Genomic DNA, 22,267 nt, shown 5'->3' with positions numbered 1-22,267 from the left:
CGGAGTCAGGATTAAACCCAGTCCCTTGATCCCCGGCCAAATGGCCGACCCATAAGCCCACACAACTTCCAGAGCCAATTTAAAATCCTGAGTGTGCTATACTTCAGGTTATAAAATCATATTTAGACACACATTTTGAAGTGTTCTTTGCTCTGCTGGTGGCTAAAAACAATTCCTTTGTCATCAAATCCTGCTTCGGCAAGCTGACGTGACGTTTTTAACTCAGGAAATAAGATAATTATGGTTCAAGGTAAACAACTACAACTGTGCATCATAAACAGTTTCTAATTTTAAGCCTGAGTCCCTCTAATGCCATCCATATTTTAAAGACAGTTTCCTTACAAATGGTTTAGGTTGTCTGAGCAGCTTGTGACTGAGCCTGTGCTAATGAGCAGCAGCACATCCCAGGAAAACAGAGGCTGGTGGAGAAGGTGAGCTCCTGTGTCAACACCACAGGATGGTTTGGGTTGGAAAGGACCTTAAAGCTCATCCAGTCCCACCCCCTACCGTGGGCCAGGAACACCTCCCACTGTCCCAGGTTGCTCCAAGCCCCGTCCAGCCTGGCCTTGGACACTTCCAGGGATCCAGGGGCAGCCACAGCTTCTCTGGGCACCCTGTGCCAAGGCCTCCCCACCCTAACAGCCAAAAATTTACTCCTAATATCTAATCTAAATCTTTCCTTCTTTCAGTTTGAAGCCGGTCCTCCTTGTTCTGCCACTCCAGGCCCTTGTCCAAACTCTCTCTCCAGCTCTCTCGGAAGCCCTTTTATCACCTCAGAACCTTAGGGGTTCTAAGGTCTGCCCAGAACTCTCTCTTCTCCAGGCTGAACAAGCCCAGCTCTCCCAGCCTGTCAAGGTAAGCCAAACATCGAAGGAGGAAAATACACTCTGAATCTTAAATAGCTGGAGAGGCAAAAGCTGCATCTCTCAGAACACAAGAGAAAACAAAGCACCGAGAGCGGAGCTACACACGCTTACGCAACCAACCCTCGCTGCAAGTCATCCTGGATCCCAGACCTCAAACGCCCCACTGGCACAAACAGCAGCAATTCAAGTTGTAACTCGTGAAGAGAACCAGCTACTGAGCTGTTCAACACCAGGCAGCAAACACAGCTCCAGCCCCTCCGTGCTGTGTCTAAACCGGCCCTCGCGCTGCTGCTGCTGCCCTAAAATATTCCCAAAGTTACCTGGGAACAAAGGCTGGCAGGAAAGAGCAGCATCCCAGCTGAGCCTGCAGCCAGATAGGCTGGAGCACATGGTATGAGCATGGCTGGAGCTCCAGGGAGGTATGGAGGGCATGAGCTGCCTGCCTTGGGGATGAATCACTGTGCTCAGAGGGAGCAGTAACTGCAGGAGTGCTCTGAGGTGTTAGCCTGGCAGGCTCTCATTCCTCCTCATCCCAGGAAAACGTGCTAAATTACAACCAAATGAGCCCAGCTGAAGGGAGGAAGGTGGCAGAGCAACCCAGCTCCAATAGAGAAAAAGCAATCTTACAGAGCTGTGCTGGAAGAGCCAGCAGTGGTCAGAAGTATCCCAAAAGCCAGCGGTGGGAACGCTCCTGCAGGAGCCTGACCGGCACACAGGAATCACGCAGTGGAGCCAGCGCAGCCTGGGAGAGCTTGCTCCTCCAAAACTTTCCCTCACTAAACAATTCCAAAGCACCCCACCCCATTGCTGCTATTGTTGTCAGAGAGGGAATTCCAACCAGAGCAACGATTTCCACGACACTTTTCTGTTGGAAGAAGAAAACTGGTAACACAGCACAGCAAAAATACAATCTCCACAGTAGTTCATCCAGTACCACAAGTCCCCTTCCTAAAGGGAGCAGATGAACGTGCCTGGAGTCTGCTGTGCAGCATGGATGTATTTTTAGATCCAAAGATCCAAAGGCAGCGACGTGGTGGAAGCCTCCCAGGCTGGAGTTAGCCATGGGAGGTTCATCTCTCCACACCCTGGAGAGGGCAGCTCATTAAGAGGCTGCTCAGAGCAGAAGGAAACAATTCACCCATTCCCCAAAGAAATCCCTCTTCCCACGACTGCACACAAGGCAGCTCCTCTAAACTCCCTCTAAGCTCATCCCGATTTGCACCATTTTTGGGGAACACCAATACATTAAAAGTGCTCTTTCCCCCCGCATCTCTGGCACAATTAATGGAGATAAATTCAAAGCTGCGTTCATGGCACAACATGGGATGAGCGGCTCAAAGTCAACCCGAGTGTCCACGAGACTGAAAGGAGCAGAACAACAGTTTGGCTTTCTACTGTTTTATCTGCAATTAACACTTTTCAATGAGTACTGGTAAAGCAGCATCAGCTGCTGGCCGAATCCAAGTGAGTGAAGCATGAAAAATATCATGGAATGGTTTTGGGTTGGAAGGGATCTTAAGCACATCCCATCCTGTTCCACTCCCCGCTATGGCAGGGACACTTTCCACTGTCCCAAGCTGCTCCAAACCCCATCCAGCCTGGCCTTGGGCACTGCCAGGGATCCAGGGGCAGCCCCAGCTGCTCTGGGCACCCTGTGCCAGGGCCTCCCCACCCTCCCAGGGAAGGATTACTTCCTAATATCCCATACAGCCCTGCCCTCTGGCAGCAGGAAGACATTCCCGGTGTCCTGGCACTCCAGTTCCTGATGAAGAATATCCTCAAAGTGAAGCTTCCAAGGGAGCCAAACACGGCCACGGCCACCAAAGCTGCTCTGCTCTCCTGGCCACCATGAGCCAATATTTAACCCAATTATCAGGTGCAGGAGTCCATTCCCAGGCCACAAAAGGTGATTTAGTCACATTAGCTTCCACCTACAACAGTGCCATTCATCACCAACCCTTCACGGACACACCTTTGGGAAAAGCACCTGGCAGGTGTGCAGGGATCACTGCCTCAAACCTGGGAGTCCAAAAATGGAATAAAATGCAGGTAAAACTATGAATTAGAGACTAATCAGTAATTAGAAAGTTTATTATTTCATAAATTGCCAGGTATTCTGACTGTCCTATCCGAGAGCTCAGAGATGGCACTGCCTGGATGCAGATGGCCTCACCTACCCCCCTGCAGAGGTGCCTTTGGGAATCCCAAATGTGCCACTGGGGGACACAAATGCTCAATTCTGAGTATTCATGGGACAACAGGCAGAAAAGGAGTGGAAAAACAAAAATAAAGGAAAAATGCAAAAAGCCTACGCAAGACCCAGAAGTCCTGAGTAGAGCCAAGCCATTTTCAGACTTGTATTAAAATTAGATTGGCTTTAGACTATGAATCACATTCACCCCTCGTGAGCAGCAAAAGAGAACCAACATCACCCAGTGAAACACAGAAATGCAGAGGGGACCGGCAGCAACCTCTAAAACCAAGGCTCCTCCACACCCTAAGCACCCACTGAATTGAGCTTACACACCTCAAAAACCAGCTCATTTGTAACACTCACAGCAGCCACCGACGACAAAGCTACTAAAATCTGGTGTGTAGGTCTAGGAAAATAAAGCTTTGCTTCAGCCCTGCCTTCCCTCCTGAGCCCTTCCTTCTCCAAACGCCTGAAATAGGATGTTACACTACTTGTTTATACGCCATTACAGAAAAACATGCTGGATTTCTTCATCCTGCATTACAGAACAAAAAGTTACCCAATTCCTTCTGCAAAGCACCAAGAAATAACTGTGAGACCATATACAGGGGGAAACATCCACGTGCTGGAGTAATCCGGCCTTATGTAACCAGCCAGCAAAGGAAGGGCCAAACCAACTTCCCTTTAAAACCCACCCAAAAATTCATTTTGAGGGGTCTGATTCAGGACGCAAATTATATTCATGTCTCTAAGTTACGATTTGAGGTTTCTGCCGTGGAAGTACCCAGAGCAGAGAATCACAGGTGGTTGATTTTCTCTCCTTGAGCTCATCCCCATTAACCAAAAATGAATCATTTGCTAATTGGCGAGTTCAGTTTGAACTCATGCCACCGTGATTCTTATCTCAGTAGTTGGAAGGCAGCTCCTTCCAAGGATCCAATAAGCAATGGACAAAGGCAGAGATCAGCATCCTAAAATGTCAGGAATCTGAGCACTGATAATTCTGGAGATCACAGAATAGTTTAGTTTGGAAAAGCCTCCAAGATCACCAAGCCCAGCACTGCCAAGCCACCAAGTGTCACATTTACACATTTTTTAACACCTCCAGAGTGAGAGGGTCGCCCCTGAGCCTCCTTTTTCTCCAGGCTGAGCCCCGTGAGCTCCCTCAGCCACCCCTGGTGTTCCAGACCCTGCCCCAGCTCCCTTCCGTTCCCTGGACACGCTGTGTGGGCTCAGCTCAGAACAGCAGCTGTCCTGTGAGACAGACATGGACAAGGCAGCCAAAAACAAGAGGTGCAAAACAGACCCAAAATCCACAGATGATAAATTTCATAAAATCCATCTTTGCCCCCTTTCTACCTGCTGGCAGCCAAAAGGAAACACAAAAGCACAGACACATTATTATGAAAAGCAAGTAAACTTCTTGTGCAGGGATAAAGATAACAAATGTTTCACTGCTCTGTTTCAAATGTTTCAGATCTTAAACTGAACCCAGGAAAGAACATTACCAGTTAAGCTATTGCAGCAAATGAAATGAAAATTGAAAATCGAGTCTGACCGACATTGAATTTAAATAAATATATCTCAATTCCAGGATCATAATACATTGTTCTTATGACAAAAAACTTCTAGAGAAAGGAAAAACACCCTTGGTAACTCTGAGTATTAAGCTAAGGTAGCACAGGCATCTCACAGTTTATCTAAATAAAGTGTCTCCTGCAAAGAGCCCTGGTTCCTCCAGTGCAGGCTGCAGTGTGATTAACAGAGGTCCATTAGAGAGGCAATCCATAACCTGGCTCCTGTGAGGAGTCCCTGCCACATCCGTCTGCGTTTCCATGGCAACCAGGCAGGAAAATATAAAGCAAATTACAGTTAAATGAAAATTATTCTCCATGACAATATATGTTAATGCGGGAACATTTGCAAGGCCATTCCAGATAAAATGTTTACATTCACACATGTGTCTACAAAAATAAATAAAAGGCAGCTGGAGCAGCTAATGGATCATCCAAAGAGAAGGATCAGAGTCTTTTTCCACACCCCCCCCCCCCCCCAACTTTTAGTCTATTCATCAGAATAAAATTCTTCAAGCTGAGAGAATGGGAAACAACCCACCTTACCCAAGGTATTTGCCCATTTCCAAACAGAAACATTCTTTAAGGAGCAGCTTTTCAGAAGATCTAAAATGCACATTTCTGAATGTTGTGAATCTTTAATTTTCCTAGCTGCAAACAAAGACCACATTTACACCTCCCCATCCCAGCAGAAAATGGTTTAAACGAGAGGTTAAGTTTATATTTAGAAAGATCTGACTGAAACTGGAATAGTGACTTATTTGAATCAACTATAACTTACTGAGAACTGGAAGGTGTTTCATACCTCAGAATTTGGGGTGGTGACTCCACAGCTGGGAGACTCTTATACCCCACCAGGGTTTAAAGGCAGCACAGGCCACAATTTCAGAAATTTGGCTTTTAGAAAATGGGCTTTTAGAAAAGCCCACAATTAAGGCTGTAAAAGGTGATCCTACTCTCCCACTGTCACAGCTTAGCCTGAACAGTCCTTTTCAAGGGAATGTATCTCAGTTTAGGGAATGTATCTTCTGGAGCATGAGGGAAGTTAATTGGAATGAGGCTCGTCAAGATGCAGCCACTTCGTTATTTTTTTAACTCCCTTGGCTTGTACCCCAAAGAAAAGCCCAAAGAAAGGAAGGAGGTTATAAACTGACTCACAGTCTGTGCCACTGAAACGCCACGTTTTCAGAAGGGTTTAAAATACTGCCCTGGAAAACAGCCCCCCCTCAGCCGCCTTCCACGGCCGCCCTGCCAAGTTCCTTTCCCATGGAAATGCCTGCCTGTTCGGCGAGTAACACAGGTGCAGGTTTCTTAGGAAGCCCCAGAAAGAGCACAAGGCACTTTTTGAAGGCGTTTGGGAGCGCTGGGAACACAGAGCAGGGCATTCACTGCGCTGGCACATCTGAGCTCGCTCCGTGCACGCTCCCACTGACCTCTGCATCTGCCTCCTGCCTCTGCCTACGGAACAATGCTTGGATCATGAGGATCGTAACTTTTTATGACAGTGGGAAAACTGCAATCTTCTCCACGAGTTCACTCCACCCTGCACATAAAACTGCTCATAGGTTCAGCCATAAAGCAAACTCCCTCCTTTGAAGTTCCACTCGGAGCCCTGCGCACGTTGTAAAGGCGAGCTGGAAGAACGCAGCATACTAAGGTTTTACATAACCACCCTGGCGGAAAGCATCGCTCCCGAGTCATCCAGAGCCACTGTTGACAAAAGCAAGTCAGGTCAGAGAGTATCTGGGTAACAAAACTCCTCACAGGTGAGCTCAGGTTACCCACAAACACCGAAGTCACACACCACCCAATATATTCCAGCCATGCTCCACTTTCCCCGAGGATCAACTTCCTGCAGAGCCCACAGCAGCATTCCCATTATCGCTTCAGCTGAGTACTGCTCCTTGGCCCCCTACACCTTTCCCTCCACAGGATATGCAGGCAGAGGGTTGGAAGGGACCTCAGGAGATCATCCAGTCCCACCCCGGCCAAGGCAGAGCCACCTGGAGCAGGTGTAACAGGAACACATCCAGGTGGGTTTGGAATGCCTCTAGAGGGAGAGACCCCACACCCTCCCTGGGCAGCTGTTCCAGGGCTCTCCCACCCTCCATGGGAAGTTCTTCCTCATGCTGAGGTGGAACTTCTTGTGGTTTAGTTTACGTATCTCCATACAAGGCACAGAATATAACTACAAACAGTCTAAAAAACAAAACCTAACCCCTGCCAATGGAACCCCAGCAGCAGTTGCTAGGATCCTCTGCAAACCTCACTAATTGCTGGGACTGGGTTTCCAGGGAAGCTCCTTGCTGCAGCAGTGGAGGGGCTGAATGCTGTTTTCACAAAAGAACTTGTAAAACCCCAGGCTGCATGTCTGCAACAGCCAGGATTTATATTCCAGGCACAAATCAGATTATGCTGCACACACCATGCTCCCAAGGCTCCAAGCAGGTGGATCCCACCAGGATGAGCAGCCTTCCTGCTCTCCCTGATGGGCTCCACATCCCTTTGAGGAGACCTGACTGTGTCAGATGCCTCCCTGTTAGAAAAGTCATTTTCTCTGTAAACATAAGCAAATACACGCTAATATGGAGTGAGATTCCAGGAAAAACCAGGCAGCCTGCAGCTTTCCTGCAGGGAAAAGGGCAGGAGATTCAGGGACACCAGGTTGCTGGGCAGCACTACCACTACTAGTAACCTTGTGGAAGAGAGCCCCATCATACAAATACAGGATAAATCCATAAAAGAGAGATTCCAAGAGCAGATCCAAGCACGGACAGTGAGGGAGATGCAGGAGAGGGAAGGGCTGCTCCCTGTGAGCACCCCAAACATCCCTGCCAGCATTCCCCACACCCCAGGAGCCTTCACCTCAACACACCCACAGCTTCAACTCCCTTCCCAAGCACTTTCCTCCCACCGTGCAAAAACAAGGTCCAGCTCTCCAGAGGGAGAGGAAGATGCAGTAACAACTCAGAGAGAAGGAGAAAGGCAGGAACAGACAGGAGGGGACTTCAAAAGGCAGACGGGCTAAAATTAGAGACAAGAATCTTAGATGAGGAGGACCAAGGCAAGAGCAGACCCTCCATCAGATGAGGCTCCTGGGAAAGGGGAGGGATGGACAGGAGAGAGAAGAAACATCCTGGTGGGTAAAGCAGGGGAAGCTTGCAGACAGAACACACTGCAGGAGGAAATTAAATGCAGCGTTTTAAGACTACAGCCTCCAGCTCCCTAACCAAGGAGCTCTACTCAGCACACCAGGAAAGAGCCACGAAGTTGACTTCGTGTCCAATCCCTTTCGCCCTGGACTAACTCAGAGGAATTTGTCTCTCACCACAGAACCAGTTTAACACCCCAGTGCCAGTGCTGATCACAGGGGAAGGGAACTGAATTCACCGTGGAGCAGCTGAGTAACACAGGGCACCTCAGATCTCCTGGGAGAGCCAGAAACCTTCCAGGCTGCTGGGAGAACGAGGAACAGAGAACTCAGAGCCAGGAAAGCCATCACACAGGACCCTGGCACGTGCCAGGACAGGCCAGTGCAAGGAGGGAAAGCAGACCAGCCACCAGCCAGCCTAATTCCCAAACCCAGCATATTCCCCCGTATGCGGGGACAAGCAACCACACGAATAAAAAAGGTCAACATTCAAGGAGAACAGGTTTTCATCTTCAAACCTGTGCACCCGACCCTTGGGCTGCTGAGAAAGGTGAAGTTTCACACACTAAATCCCCAAACCTGCTCATTACAGTCCAGCTTGGATAAATGGATCTGCCTGTGCCGAGCTGCAAGATGAAACCACAGAGACAGCTCGGGGTGGGCAGCAGCCAAGCACCATAACCGGAGCGCCCGGTGGTATTTAAACCCCCAGAGCACAGCCAGGAGCAGGATGTTTGCGTCCCCCCACACACACCCCTTCCCTGCATTACCTCCATCTCTTCCCAGCACCACCATGGCTAATCCCATCCATCCAAAGATATATGGATATATTTATAGACAGGCTTACATCTCCAGCACATCCAAGGCCTGACGCAACCACAGAGCGCCGGTCGGTGTTGTTACCACAACGCTGACATTTCACAATCTGCCACAGCCATCCTCCTGCAGAAGGTGGAAAACACCAGCCCTGGAGTGTAAAGTCTATCCCAAAGTGCTTTCCATGGGATACAGTCACTGCCACAGTCAGCAGGATCTCAGCCCTTCCACCTCCTCCCTGTAGCAGCTATCAGGAGACCATTCCCAAAGGGGAACTTCTTGGAACTTTATCTTGGCTCCTCCTGGACCTAACCAGCCCGCAGAAACCCAGCCACTTACCAGCCATTTGGAGCTCCTGGTACAACTTGTTTACACAGCACAGGTCACAGGATCGGCTGGAAGGTGTAAGCAGGATATAGTTTTTATGGCTCTGAACTCCTGCCCAGATAAGCTGATAACGCCCCGGCTGGGGGCGGGGAGCACTTTCATGTGTTCGTGATTTGAAAGGAAGAGGCACCACGAACTGCAGCTAAGCAGTTGGTACTTAATAATGAAGCTTCCATTCACCTCTAAAGCTATTTAATGCCTTTTTTTTTTTTTTTTTTTTTTTTGAGTTCCTAATTACACATCCTTTCATTTCACATCCCGATATTGAGGGCAGCACCGTATTTCCAAGCCCAGCGCTCCAGCCTCTGGCTGCTGAGCCCTCAGGGACACACTGCCTCCGGATCGTGGTGAATTTTTTAGAGGGTAACATCTCCCTTCCTGACTCTCTGATTCTTCCCCGTGCCTGTGACACAGTTTTAGCAGCTTTATGCTGCTCTAAAGGTAAATTATTCGAGACCTTTTCTATCCTGCAAAGCTGTCAATCTCTCAAAAATAATTACAGAGCCAACTCCCTCCAGCCTTTGCTTCCCCGAGCCTGGCACCACCCCACTGTGACACCCTGCAAACACCCACATCCTCAGTGAGGACCTGACACCCAAACCAGGACCACCTTAACATTCCTCTCAGAGCAAATCCAACACAGCACAAGAGGAAAGGAGATGCCTTCTCCCTGGAAAAACATCCATTCCCTCACACACACAGCTCAGACAAAGCTGCTTTTACACATACTACAAAGTTTTCTACCCTTTCCATTCTCCAGGTCCGGAAATTTCATTACATGGCATTTTAGCCACATACAAACCCAGCACCAGCACAGACACACTTGCACCTAACAGCAAAATAAATATTTCAGTGTTTCCACAAGATATCCAGTGTTGTAACCTTTGGTTTCCGAATCCAAACGCAACATACAATCAATACCCTGCTCCTGCCACTGCAGTAATTCACAGCGGAAGGTTTATTTTAAAAACACTCATTGGGTAAGTTTGGTTTTCTTCGAGACGGGGAAGAAAGGCTGCCTCCAGATTTGGAGAGGATAAATAATTCAATGCCTGAATGCCAAGGGCAGTGTGCACACATCCATATGGCAGGGACAATGCAGACAGTAATATATGCTGCACATCACCACCGTGACAGTGCCTTCAACCCTGACCTAGAAAAAAACATCACTTTCTTCTGACTCCAGCAGCCAACTCCCTCCCCGGCGCTGCCACCCGCTCGCTGTGGGGTTACCGTGGGGAAGCGTCTCCCAGTCCCTCGGCCTTCCCAGGCTGCAATTACAGCCTCTGCTCACAGCAGCTACACGGCACGGAGCAGCGCACCTTACTCACACGGTGAACTCCAGAAAACGGGAACAAACCCGAGGAGACGGAGGCTTCAGACGTCCTCTTTGGGAGCTCACGCCTTCCCAGCCAGCACTGAGAGGGGCAGGAAAAGCCAGGATGGTTTCTCAGACGTGAGGTCTGGCGAGACGCCGGCGGGGCCCCAAGGGAGGAGGAGGAGCAGAGGGAGCAGGGAGGCTGCTCCCGCCGAGAGCCGGCACCCACCCAAGCCCTGCACGGGGCTGCTGAGCCAGGGGGCTCCCGTGCCATCCTCGAGGGACACGGGACCACATGGATCATGTCGGATAGACACATGACCACAGAGATCCCACTGGACGTACACACAGCCACAAAGACCATGTTGGATGCATGCAGCACCAAACAGACCATGTTGGATGGACAGAGGACCACAAAGACCCCCCTGGACATAGAACCAAACCGATCATGTCGGATGGACACGGGACCACAAAGAACCCATTGGACGGACACAGAACCATGTAAGTCATACAGGATGGACACAAGATCATTTAAATCATGTTGGATGGACACAGGACCACACAGAAGACCACCTCTTGCCCCACAGAAGCGGGAAGAGACTGCTCACCAGAGAAACCATCCCTCCTATCCTCCACGGCCCTCATGGACATCAAGCCTGCAGCCACACTCATTTCACACTGCCAGAATTAACCATCACACATCACCCTGCCCCACTGTCCTGGTTTGATGATTTGATAATTCCACTACATCCTACAACTTGAAGAAAACATTAGAATCAAGACAAAGAATTCTGGAGCCCAAAATACCTGATATAATTAACTGCACCTTCTAACATGATTATTTCCTTTCCTGACCCCAATTATTATTCCTGACTCCTTCAGTTTATTAAAGAGAACTCAAATACAGAGCAACATTAACACCCCAAAGAGTCACATAAACAGAAAAAAAGTCTGAGGGCACCATTACAAACAGACTTAATGGAACTCCAAGATTGGAAATGGATCTTGAAAGCTGTCAGATCAAAGCAAGATCTTTCTCGTCTAAGGACTGAATTACCCTCGGAGCCACAGAGCTAATACCATCTATAAAAATATTTTGCTCAAATAAGTGAAGAACAGCAGCTTTTCATCTGTCAAAAGGTGCGAGGCTTTTATGGGATTAGCCATTCCACATGTAGCATAAAAATTAGAGCAGATTTTTAAAAGCCCCCAGCTCAGCTGACGGAGACTCCACAGCCCGACGTGCACCCGCTTTCTTCACATGCACTCCACGCCGAGCAGATTTTTCGCTGTTATTAGCATTTAAGCTTCTTTTTACTTTTTTCCCCCCCATACTCTCATAAAAGATTACAAATTGGCATCACTCATAAGCAGCCCCAGCTGAAGCACCACCACCCAGACTCAGAGAAATTAAGGCTTTTAACCACCCAACAGTTGCATGAGAAAATACACCAGAAAACACCAGTTCTCACACAGGAAAGCTTAAAAAGTGGAGTAGAATGTGCTCAAAACCAGCCTCCAGACCACGGGCACTGACAGCTTCCCACCCCCCCTTCCCAGCAGGACTCCAAAGGCAGCACTTTGCCCAGATTTTAAGGCTACACAAACCTGCCTAGGACGCTTGTGATTTCAAATAATTGCCTACACAAGCTTTCCCTTAACATTGACGGGAGTATTTTTTATGGCCGCGCATCGGTGGCACACAAATTACGTAACACTTGGCTGAGAACCCTCCGAAAAAGCAGCTCTGTGCCGCTAATCCCTCACGCAGGAAGGAGGAAAATATTTAAAAGCTGCATACAAATCATTCCTGTGAGTGTCGTGCAGACTGGTTTAAATTAGATGGGGTAAAAATATATGTGAGCTGATCACGAAACACTGGAATCTTTGCTATGGAGACACCGGTTCCTCTCCACAGCCTTTTACAACCGAAGTGCAGGGAATTCTCCCCGGCAATGGAGGGAGCACACAAGCACCTTTACTAGAGCTCATCGAGGAAATACGAGGAGAATAACAACCCCCATGTAAATATTTTCCAGTATTATTTGCTTTGCTGTACTGAAAAGCAGCAGTACCTGCCACTACTTGCTCTGGGTCTACCACCATTAAATCTTAATACCCAGGAGGAATTTCAATCCGTAAGGCAACTGCTGAGCCTGAAATTCAGGTACAGGGCAGGAAGAGGGGCAGACCTCCTCAGAAAGCCATCACTCCATAATTTTACAGAACGTAATTAACCAGCTCCGGCCCTGTGCCTTTCCTTCCCTCGGAGAAGGATTTCTTCACCGAGTAATTAGCCTGTCCCAGTTAAGACTCAAGTCACCACACAACATATTTTCCCCAAAACAAAGCCACATGCACTATTTTAAAAAAATACTGCCATTTCCTCACAGCCACTTAAATCTCTTCCCAGCTTTTGGCTTAGTCACTGCCTGGATCTAAAACTCACTGAAACCAACCTACCACTGTGGGAGCCTCTAAAACCCTGGGTTTATTCCCACACTGGAGACGCTTCATCATTCCAGAGAACTGCCTCCTTTTAATGTATAGAAAAGCTGGAGGTAAGGAAAAAAAAACCTCTTAGTACTTCAAACACATGTCCAAAAGCCACAACATAAAGACAAAGAGGACAGATTAAACGCTGTAAAGACACACTCATCGGGAACCTTCCTTTGAAGTATCTGCAGGAAACACTGTCATCACGCAGCCATGTTACAATTACACAGTTAAAATAATCAGCACCAGTTGTAAGTAGCCCATCTGGTTCCCTGGAAAGGGAACACTGCTGGTACAGTATTGATTAACACGACGAGTCTCACTGACCCCAGAGAAACACATTTGTCTGCTCTGCTGAGCAGCGGAAGAACGCGGCACGACGCCGCGCTACGCTTCGCTTTGTTCACAAGCATTTGGGGGGACTTAGTCCATTAAAACACGAGTGGAAAATAAAATAATCTTATCAGGTTGCCTACCACACAGGAAGGAAGAAATTAAGCCGAAGGGGTTTTGCTCTGGGGCTTTCTTTTAAGACTTCCTCCCCCATCCAAACCCAACCCTCAAACTGGACAATTTGCAGGTTTAAGTCTGAGAAAATGCTGTTGCAACATCATAAAAACAAAAAGCTGCCCATGGAAAAAAAACAAACTGTTCACTCTGAGCCATGCTTTTTTATGAAATGGAGACACAGACAAGAGAGAAGAGTTCATTTCTAAAAGCAGAAGCAGAACTGAACAGCAAAACCAAGTGTGCAACACGAAACGCAACATCTCCAGTTTCCAGCCAGTCGCGGCAGCCAGCGCCGACATGGCCGGGGCTCCTCGGTCACTATTTACAAGAAGGAGGCAAAAAAGCGCTGGGAACTGAGGGCTCGCTGTGCTCCAAGCCCAGCACGTTGTTTGCTGGACGGGCAACTCGCTTTGCTGGGAGTTTCGAAAACCAACCAACCCCTCGCTCTGACTCAGACACCCCGGGGTGACACAAGCCCCGGCTCGCCCGGACGGGTTCACAGCAGAGCCCTTCTCCAGGCAGGATGTGCCCCGGCAGGTTTGGTACCTCCCGTAGGACTGACGAGTTCTCCTGGAACCGGGGAGACCCGGAGCGCTCCTGCATGGAAAGCGCTGAGCTCCACAAACCCCGACACCCCCAAGGCAGCGCAGACACGGCTTTGAGCCCTGGACCGGCTCCCACAGAGCCCCAGAGCTCGCCCACACAGGCACGGACCACCCCTCCGAGCCAGATCCTGCCCTGCCGAGCGCTTCCCACGGAAAGAAAGCAGGTCACGGAGCTCTGTAACCAAACGCCGTGCCCAGAGTTTCCCCGCCGAGGCGTGGGGCTCGCTCCGCATCACGTTCCAAGCCCCTCCACCACCCCACAGCCATCTCAGAGTGCTCCGACCTGGAATCTGCCAGAAAATCCGGCCTGTAAAAACGCCAACTTTTTCCCTTTTTAAGCTAATCGAGTTAAATATTGAGCTCCTGGTAGGGCACACACAAAGAATGTATCGATGCCGCTGGGAAACATGTGAGAGTTAATCTCCTTTTCCCTCTCCATGACTCCGTGGAGTGGTTTTCTCCCACAGAAAAAGGAAATAATTGGAGTCATTATATAAAAATGTTCCATTTTATGAACAAACCAAAAAAAAAGGAGAAATACACTGAGCTCCAAGTTCCTTAAATTTATATAAATTTCAGGAAAGCACACAGCCACTACAAAGCAGTACAGATGTTTTCACCTAAAAATCTTTGCCTACAGGGAGAGTAGAAATGGTGTATATACCCCATTTCACAAGCCATCTCAGGAGGGAATTTTGCTTCAAGAGCTGCCTGGAATTCGCTCTCTGCCTATAGAGCCATGTCCCCAGTGGTGAGAGAGCACTTTGTGTACAAAACCAGGAGGGGGGAGGAACCCTTTCCTGCAACTGGATATCAAAACAGATCCCCAAGCCTGGAGGAGAAGCCAAGCCGTAAACACACGGCCCCTGTGCCTCAATGAAGGGCCCGTTCTGAGCCGCACACCCCGGACAGCTGCTCCCTCTGGGAAAGGGCAGAGGGCACCGAGGGCTCGGCTCATCCCGGCTCCCTCCGAGCACATTTGCCTTTCTAAACATGAATCCATCCCCGGGCTGGGGGAGGCTCGTCCTGGGCTGCAGCTGTTTGGGCTTGGGAGGCTTTTTTTTTTCCCCTCTCTTCCTTTCTGCTAAGGGGCAAAGGTGTCGAGCAGCCCCTCCCCGGCACACAAAGGCTCCTCGGAGGACAGAAACACGGAGCGATTTAAAGATTAAACGGGGAAATAAATAAAAGCCGCGGGGCTGGGGCCGGCTGGGCTCGGTGCGGCCCCGGCCCTGCGCACACACACGCAGGGCTAACGCCTACCCGGGGATGATGAAATGGGAAACGGAAATTACCATTTCAGACAACTTTTGGTATTGTTCCTCCCAGCACAGCGCTCACCCCAAAAGGCACTTCCCCCCCTCCCCGCACCCCTGCAAAAAAAAACATCCCCTCCCCAAAAAACGGGGTCTGGAGGGCGGGGGGCGGGAAATGGGGCTGCGGGCTCGACACGGAGCTCCGAGTTCCTCCCACGGCTCCCCACGAGCCTACGCACCCCAAAACCCCGACCAGCCACCGGGCTCTCTCCGCGGCCCCTCCAAGCCACCACCTCCCAGCCACGCTGCCTCTCCCTGCAGCCCCTTCACACCCCCTGCCCCCGGGTGTCGCCCCGCAGCCCCCGAACAGCCCCTCATCTCCTTCGCCGCCCCCCCAAAAACCCAACATCCTCTTCCCATCCGCGCTGCGGCGCTTTCTTCCCTCCAGCCGACCCCGCGCCGCCGCCTCCCCGCACCGGGTCCCACCTCCTGCCGCTACCGCTGCCCCCCCTCGAACCCCCACCCCGGCCCGGTGCCCCCCCTCCGACCTCTGTCCCCTGGGCCCCCCCGCTCCGGGTGCCTCTCCCGCTGCCCCCCCCCAGCCGCGCAGCCCCTCTCCGGGACCCCCTCTGCCCTCGGCCCCTCGTCCCCGGCGCCCCGGTGCCCCCCCCGCGCCATCCGCCCGCCGCCCCCCGGCGCTTACCGGCGCTCGGCGCTCAGCGGGCCAAGGGCAGCCCCGCGGCGGAGCGAGGCCTGCGGCTCGGCCGGCCCCGCCGCATAGAGGGGGGCTGCGGGGGGGTTGCGGGGCGGTTTTGGGGGGTCCGGGGGTCCCGGGGTCCGGCCCTAGCGCGGGGGGCGCGCGCCGTGGCGGCTCCGGGCCGCGCGCTCCATCCCCCGCGCGCCTCTGAGACGGCGCCGCTCATTGGCCCGATGAGACGGCGCCGCTCATTGGCGGACACGGCGATCCGGGGTGGGGGGAGGAGCCGCAGCGCCCCCCCGCCCCCCCCCACCGCGGTGGCGCGCGGAGGCTGACGGGAGCGCGGTGGCGCGCGACGTGTCCCGGCAGCGCCGCCGCCCATTGGCCGCGCGCGCCGGGCGGCGCTTCCGGGGCGGGGCCAGCAGGGGGCGGGAGGGGCCCGGGGACCCCCCGGGAGCGGGACCAGGATCGGCACCGGCAGCGAGAGCGGCACCGGAACCGGCCCGGAGGGACGTGCGGCCTGTGCCCGGCACCGGGATCGGGACCGGGATAGGCCCCCCCAAGGACTTGCGGGCTGAGCTGAGCCCCGGGACCGGGCCCGCCGCGCTGCCCCGGGATGGTGGGATCACCGGAACGGGCCCTTCCCAGTTGGCAGTGGTCACGGGGCGGTGGTCGGTGCTGCCGGTGTTGGCAGTTGGGGCACCGGAGTAGCCGAAACGCGTCGGGGGTGCTGGGGCACCTCTGCTCGCGGGGCGTTCCCCCGGTGCTCCTGCGGCACGCAGCGCTCCGCTCCCGGCCGGGGCCCAGCTCCTGCCGCAGGCCCGGTACAGCTCCCGGTGCCGGCTGTGCCGCGGCTCTCCGAAGTGGCCGCGATGGAAGCCGCTGCCCAGCGGGACACTGAGGGCTCGCACAGGTGCCCTGGTCGGGGCAGTGGGTGCCGGGCGGGACGGTGCCGCGCGGGGCTGCTCCACCAGCCCAGGGCGATGGCCCTGGAGAGCAAAGGGACAAAGGGACAGGGACAGGCTGGGATAGCTGCTCGCTCCTGACCAGGTTGGGTTTTGGGCCTAATCCTTTCAAGTGCCTATCACACAACACCGAAAGGCTTTTGTGCAGTTTTTATGTGTAGGGTGCCTCCTAAGAAATCATTTTAAACATTTCCTGGACAGGTCGTCCGTGATGAATAATGTCAGTCATTCCTTCATTCTCCTGGAATGTTCAAGGAACGACTGGACCTGGCACTCACTGCTCTGGTCTGGTTGACAAGGTGGCAATTGATTACAGGCTGGGATGTGTTTGATTACAGGCTGGGATCCATCAGTCACAGATAGCTATTGGGAAGGAATTCCTCCCTGTGAGGGTGGGCAGGCCCTGGCCTGGCAGCGTCCAAGGCCAGGCTGGAGCGGGCTTGGAGCAACCTGGGCTAGTGGAAGCTGTCCCTGCCCGTGGCAGGGGTGGGACAGGATGAACTTTGAGGTTCATTCACCCCAAACTCTTCCACTGTTCTGTTGTGTGTTTCTGTTCTGCACCACACATCTACTGCCCCAGCACCTCCGTGCCACCAAGGTAGACCAATCCCAGTGAGGAATCCCATCAGTGGAGCAGGTCCCAGCTGCGGTGCCCGCGGGGCTGCGTCACCACGGTTGCTGAAGATGGGGAAGCCTGGAGGCAGCAGCTCTGCCCATGACCTCATCCAGAACTGTCCTGGTTTTTAACCCCCCTCCGCCAGGAGCGGGGCTGTAACTGGGATCTCTCTTCTGGCATGTGCAGGGCCACTCCGGGTCACACACTTGGCAGCCTGGGGGACGGTTCTCATGTGCTGGGGGTGCCACAGGCCCCAGCAAGAGAAATCCCCGTGCTGGGCTCAGCAGGAAGGAGTGGCTCAGGAGCACGTGTCTGGCTCTGCTGTTAAATAACAGCAGGAGAGAGGTTTATTCTGAGCCTGTTAAGCTGGTCCTGTGTTCCACTTAGGCTTAGTCTTTTTATCTCTACCCATCTCCTTCCTCTGTAAGACCTACTAAACCAGTGAAAAGAAAGGGGTTGGGGTTTTTTTGGCTTCCTTTCCATTAAGCTTCTTGTCACAGCTCCCTGCAAACGCTGCAGGTGAGTGTTGGCCTCTGAGCAGAGGGGAAATACGTGTTTTCATTTCCTAAATATAATTGTCTGTAACTGCTTCCTTGACAACCTTGAATGTCATCCAGGTCAGAGATCCAGTGCTGGGGAGGAAGTTAAACCCTTTCTGTGTCACCCTGACCTTTTTCTATTTGAACACAACAGCCTGGTTCAGGGAGGGACTTTGAAGTATTGAGGCAAGGGAAGCTGCTAGCAGGAATGGGAGGATTATTTCCTTGGGGGTTCTCTTGGTTTTCTGGGTGAGACTTGTGTGATGGGGATGTTTAACCTGCCTGGGTTTGTTACCCTGGGCTGGCTTTTGCTCCTTAATTGCAATACTTAAGACAAAAAAAAAAAATTACAGTCAATTGTTGAGCACCTTTATCCTTCGATAAAGGTTGTAAGCTCTTAAATCCTAAAATAAAACAAATACCCTGGTGCTGAAGAGGAAAGAGAACACTGTGTGAGGGCAGGGAAATTAGGCCGCTTGAGGAATGTGCTTTCAGGCCTATTTCTGTCTGTCGCAGCGAGCTAAAAGGACACTGACTTTGGGGACAGAGCTCCTGACCCTGCACTCCTTGCTCTGGCACTGCTCTCTGGCTCACTCTGGAGATGGCACCTGTGTCAGCTCCTCACCTGCTCCGGCAACCTGTGGGTGACCAAACTCACCTCAATCCTTCAGCAGCTGTCTTGTGAAGGAAGGAACCATCATGCCAACCCTAAAGTCAGAAATTCCTGTGCTGTGCTGCTGTGGGTGCAGTTCCCTGCTGACTCAGCTCCGCTCAGGATGGAGGGATGGGGATCTATTTTTAATAGACAAAACAAGGTGTGATTTATGGCTGGGTGAATCCTGAGTGACCAGTCAGGTGCCAACATCACAGAGGCCAAGAGAATAAAACTCTAGAAGAACTTTGATTAGAAAAACCTTTACTTTAAAGCTTGGCTCATGTTTTAATTAATGTCATCTATTAACATTTTGAAGAGAAATGGGTTTGGCAAACCAAGCAGCCATTTGGGAAGGCAGTGAGGAGTATAGCTGCTGTACTGCAGCAGGAACCTCCCTGGCTCTGTACAGACTCAGTTTTACTAAATAAAGCTACTTTCAAGCCATCCTTGTATTTCTTTGCTCTTGTTGTTGTTAAGGACACTCCAACTTAAGCTGTTCCACCTGTGATACCATAAAGAAATAAAAGTCTGGGCTTTCACCTGCTTTTCAGTGTGGTGGCTACTCAGAGCTCTACAAGATGTAATTAAGGCTAAATTCATGCAACAGCTCTCTCATATTCAAATCTGCGTTGTTTTGAAGGTCTAACTCCTTGGTACAGCTTGTTTGCCCCCCAGTCTGTGTGTTTTGAAGGTTTAACTCCTCAGTGCAGCCCACTGTGCACCCAGCTCAGTCCCAGTGAAGGATCAGGACAGGCAGAGCCCACAGCCCAGGAGCTGATGTAGCTCCTGTGCCTCCACAGCAGCAGCATTTTTGGATCCCTCAAAGCTGGGAGCTGCTGCTGTGGTGGATAATGTCTGTTTGCAAGGCTCCTTACAGGACTTACACCTGTGTGAAGAGTGGTCCGTGGAGCTTTGTGCCTGGTGCATCCGCAGAGGATGGATTCTGGGCGAACTGCTTTCCTGCTGCTGGGTAAACGCCTTGTATTGATGTTCCAGGTGTGAACTCATGACAACCCGGCTCTAATTACTGTTTTTATCATTCCTAATGACAGGCTTTGGGTTTCCAGGCTGCTTATGGATTTCAGGGGTGTGGAGTGACAGTTGCTCACTCGGAGCTTAGTGACCTCCTCCGGTCTGCGGGTTTGGAGATGACTTCAGCCACCTCCCGCACACAGATGGACTCCGGGCCTCTCCGAGCTCCGCACGCTCCAGCAGCTCTCTGGGGAGTGCACTCCCGCAGAGCAATCTGCTCTGAGTCACAAACAAGCCACTTCCCTCCCCCTGCTCTGCCCCTTACCCCTGTCACCCTCGGAGCGTTGCTCCCTCTTCCCCGTGTTAGCTTTTCCGGAGGTTTCTAAGCCCCGGCTGACAGACAGCACGGTGGCTGCTGCGGGGTGGCCGAGTCCCCGTGATCCCCTGCCTCCAGCCATCTGTCACCTGCCTGTCTTACACTCGCAGGGCTTTAGAGGTGACCCAAAGATAGATTTGTACCCCGGTGCTGTGTCCCAGGCTCGCCCTGGGGCTGGGGAGGCTCCGTGCCCCAGGGAGGAGCAGTGTTGGTGCCATGCTGTCCTCTGCAATGGAACTGGAACTCGCTGTGATCCCAAGCTGTTCCTGGAGGAGAGAATAGGTGTGATGGGTTTGGACTGGCTCATGGAAAAAGGCTGAACAGCTCTTTCCTGGTGAGGAGTTTTACTGTGCTCGAGGGAAAACCATGTGGTCTTTTAAGCACATCCTTTGTTGCTGATCCTAAGGTTTTCCTGGGTTCTTGGCCTTGCTGTGCTGAAGGGGAGCATCTATCCCTTGACCTTGATTTGTCATCTGCAAAGAAGTCATCTAAAAAATCCCATCCGGTGCATGACCGAGATGCACAGTGCTGGGGGAGGCTGGAAACCTCTGGGCCCTCCGAGCCAGGGGGTTTGTCCTGCTGGAGCAAAGTCCTGGCTTAGCTGCTGGGGCACTTTTTCATCCTGTAAAAAGTCTGAACTTACCTTCCAGCAGCTTCAGCTCTGCATATAATCCTTTGATTCATTGTTAAGAAGTCTGTGGATGGCACAGTGGCCACCTGATTCCAGGTATCCATTTACCCCGTTGGCAAAGTGCTGTGTGGAAATGAGTCAGGGATAAACTGGGGGGGCTGAGGAACTTCCCAAGCCTCAGAGGGCAAGATTGCCTTACAGGAAGCATGGAAACAGGAGAGGTGACTTCTCAGACAGAGCAGAGCTGTGTTTCCAATGGAAACTGACTTCTCTTGGCCTGAAAAGAACAAGATGTGGCTGCTAATGCTGCTTCCTGCTCCTAACCTGCTCAGGAGATAAACCAGGGATTTCAGCCTCCAATCCAGCACCTTTCCCTGGTAGTAAATAGATGTGGCATTACTGAGTGATGTCATGGCTGGAGCACATCCCAGCAAGGCCAAGCCTGGATCAGGTTATATCTGTCCTCTCAGAATATTGGCTTACTCCCAAAGGAGCATACTGTCAGTCCAAGGGCAGTGACTGAAGCCACCTTTCCCAAGGTCACCTCTGGCACGCACAGAGGGGACAGCCTGAGCTGCCCATGCAGGGCAGCACCTCCTGACTCTCTGGCATCACTTTGCATTGGCACCAGCGAGGCAAAGACCCCCAGCCGTCCTTCATGGAGTCATGGAATAGCTTGGGTTGGAAGGGACCTTAAAGCCCATCCTATTCCACCCCCTGCCATGGGCAGGGACACCTTCCACTGTCCCAGGCTGCTCCAAGCCCCAATGTCCAGCCTGGCCTTGGGCACTGCCAGGGATCCAGGGGCAGCCACAGCTGCTCTGGGCATCCTGTGCCAGGCCCTGCCCACCCTCAAAGTAAATATAAATATCTATGTGTTTGTTCACTCCCTTTCCCTTGGAACACAGTTCAGTCCCTCACTCCCACCGCAGACACAAAGGCTGTTTTCTACCAGAGCTCACTCCTACCTCGGGCTGTCAGAAAGGGAACCTTCCTCAGCCACAGCTGCACAGGGAGGGAGCTGGTCTCTTTCCTCTCTCCTTAATAACACTGCGGAGGCTGTTCCTTCTTTTCCCAGGCATTACAATTACAAGGGATTAGGAGGGATAAAATCCCAGAGCCGGGCTGGTTGTGTGCTCACACCACCAGACTCCAGTCTCAGGCCCCCCCCGTGGTGCAGAGTGCAGCCTCCCCGCTATCCTTGTAGGGACCCTCTCGCCCCTCCCAAGCGTTTGTTCTCCTGCCTAAATAATTTGGGACCGGGCCAAGGCCGTTCCGGGTCCTGGCCACGCTACAGAGCCTGGAGAAAACCGGGCTGGTGGGGACCCGTCTGCTCCAGGAGACGTGACCGGGCCGGCCCTGGCCTGGGGCTCGCCTGCAGCCCAGAGCCCGCCCGAGGAGAGGCGGGAGGGGGCCGGCACGGCCTGAGGCGCCGGACCGGGCCCGGCCCCCGGAGCCGCCCGTTACCCCGGTAACGGCGCGACCCTTCCCGGCAGCCCCCGCGCGGCGCCGCCCGCCATCTTGAGGCCTGGCAGCGCGGCGCGCACCGGCCCGCTTCCAAGATGGCCGCCCGGGCCTCACCGGGCGCTTCCGGCCGCGCCGAGGCTGCGGTCCCGGTAACGGCGGAGCCGCCGCGGCCCGGCCCG

General features: G+C 52.4%; 1 protein-coding gene across 1 annotated transcript in view; it reads right to left on the bottom strand.

Moving 5' to 3' along the window:
* Positions 1 to 16,003, bottom strand: part of ANKRD11 (ankyrin repeat domain 11) — a 132,203-nt gene extending 116,200 nt beyond the window's left edge. The window contains exon 1 of the mRNA XM_039558469.1: positions 15,874 to 16,003. The gene's annotated coding sequence lies outside the window, so the exon portion shown is untranslated. The remainder of the gene's footprint in view (positions 1 to 15,873) is intronic.
* Between the last annotated feature and the right edge of the window lie 6,264 nt (positions 16,004 to 22,267).

This window comes from Corvus cornix, chromosome 11 (assembly GCF_000738735.6).
Source record: "Corvus cornix cornix isolate S_Up_H32 chromosome 11, ASM73873v5, whole genome shotgun sequence".
Lineage (NCBI taxonomy): Eukaryota > Metazoa > Chordata > Aves > Passeriformes > Corvidae > Corvus > Corvus cornix.
The sequence above is the reverse complement of the archived record's forward strand: the minus strand, read 5'-3'. Positions and strand labels throughout refer to the sequence as shown.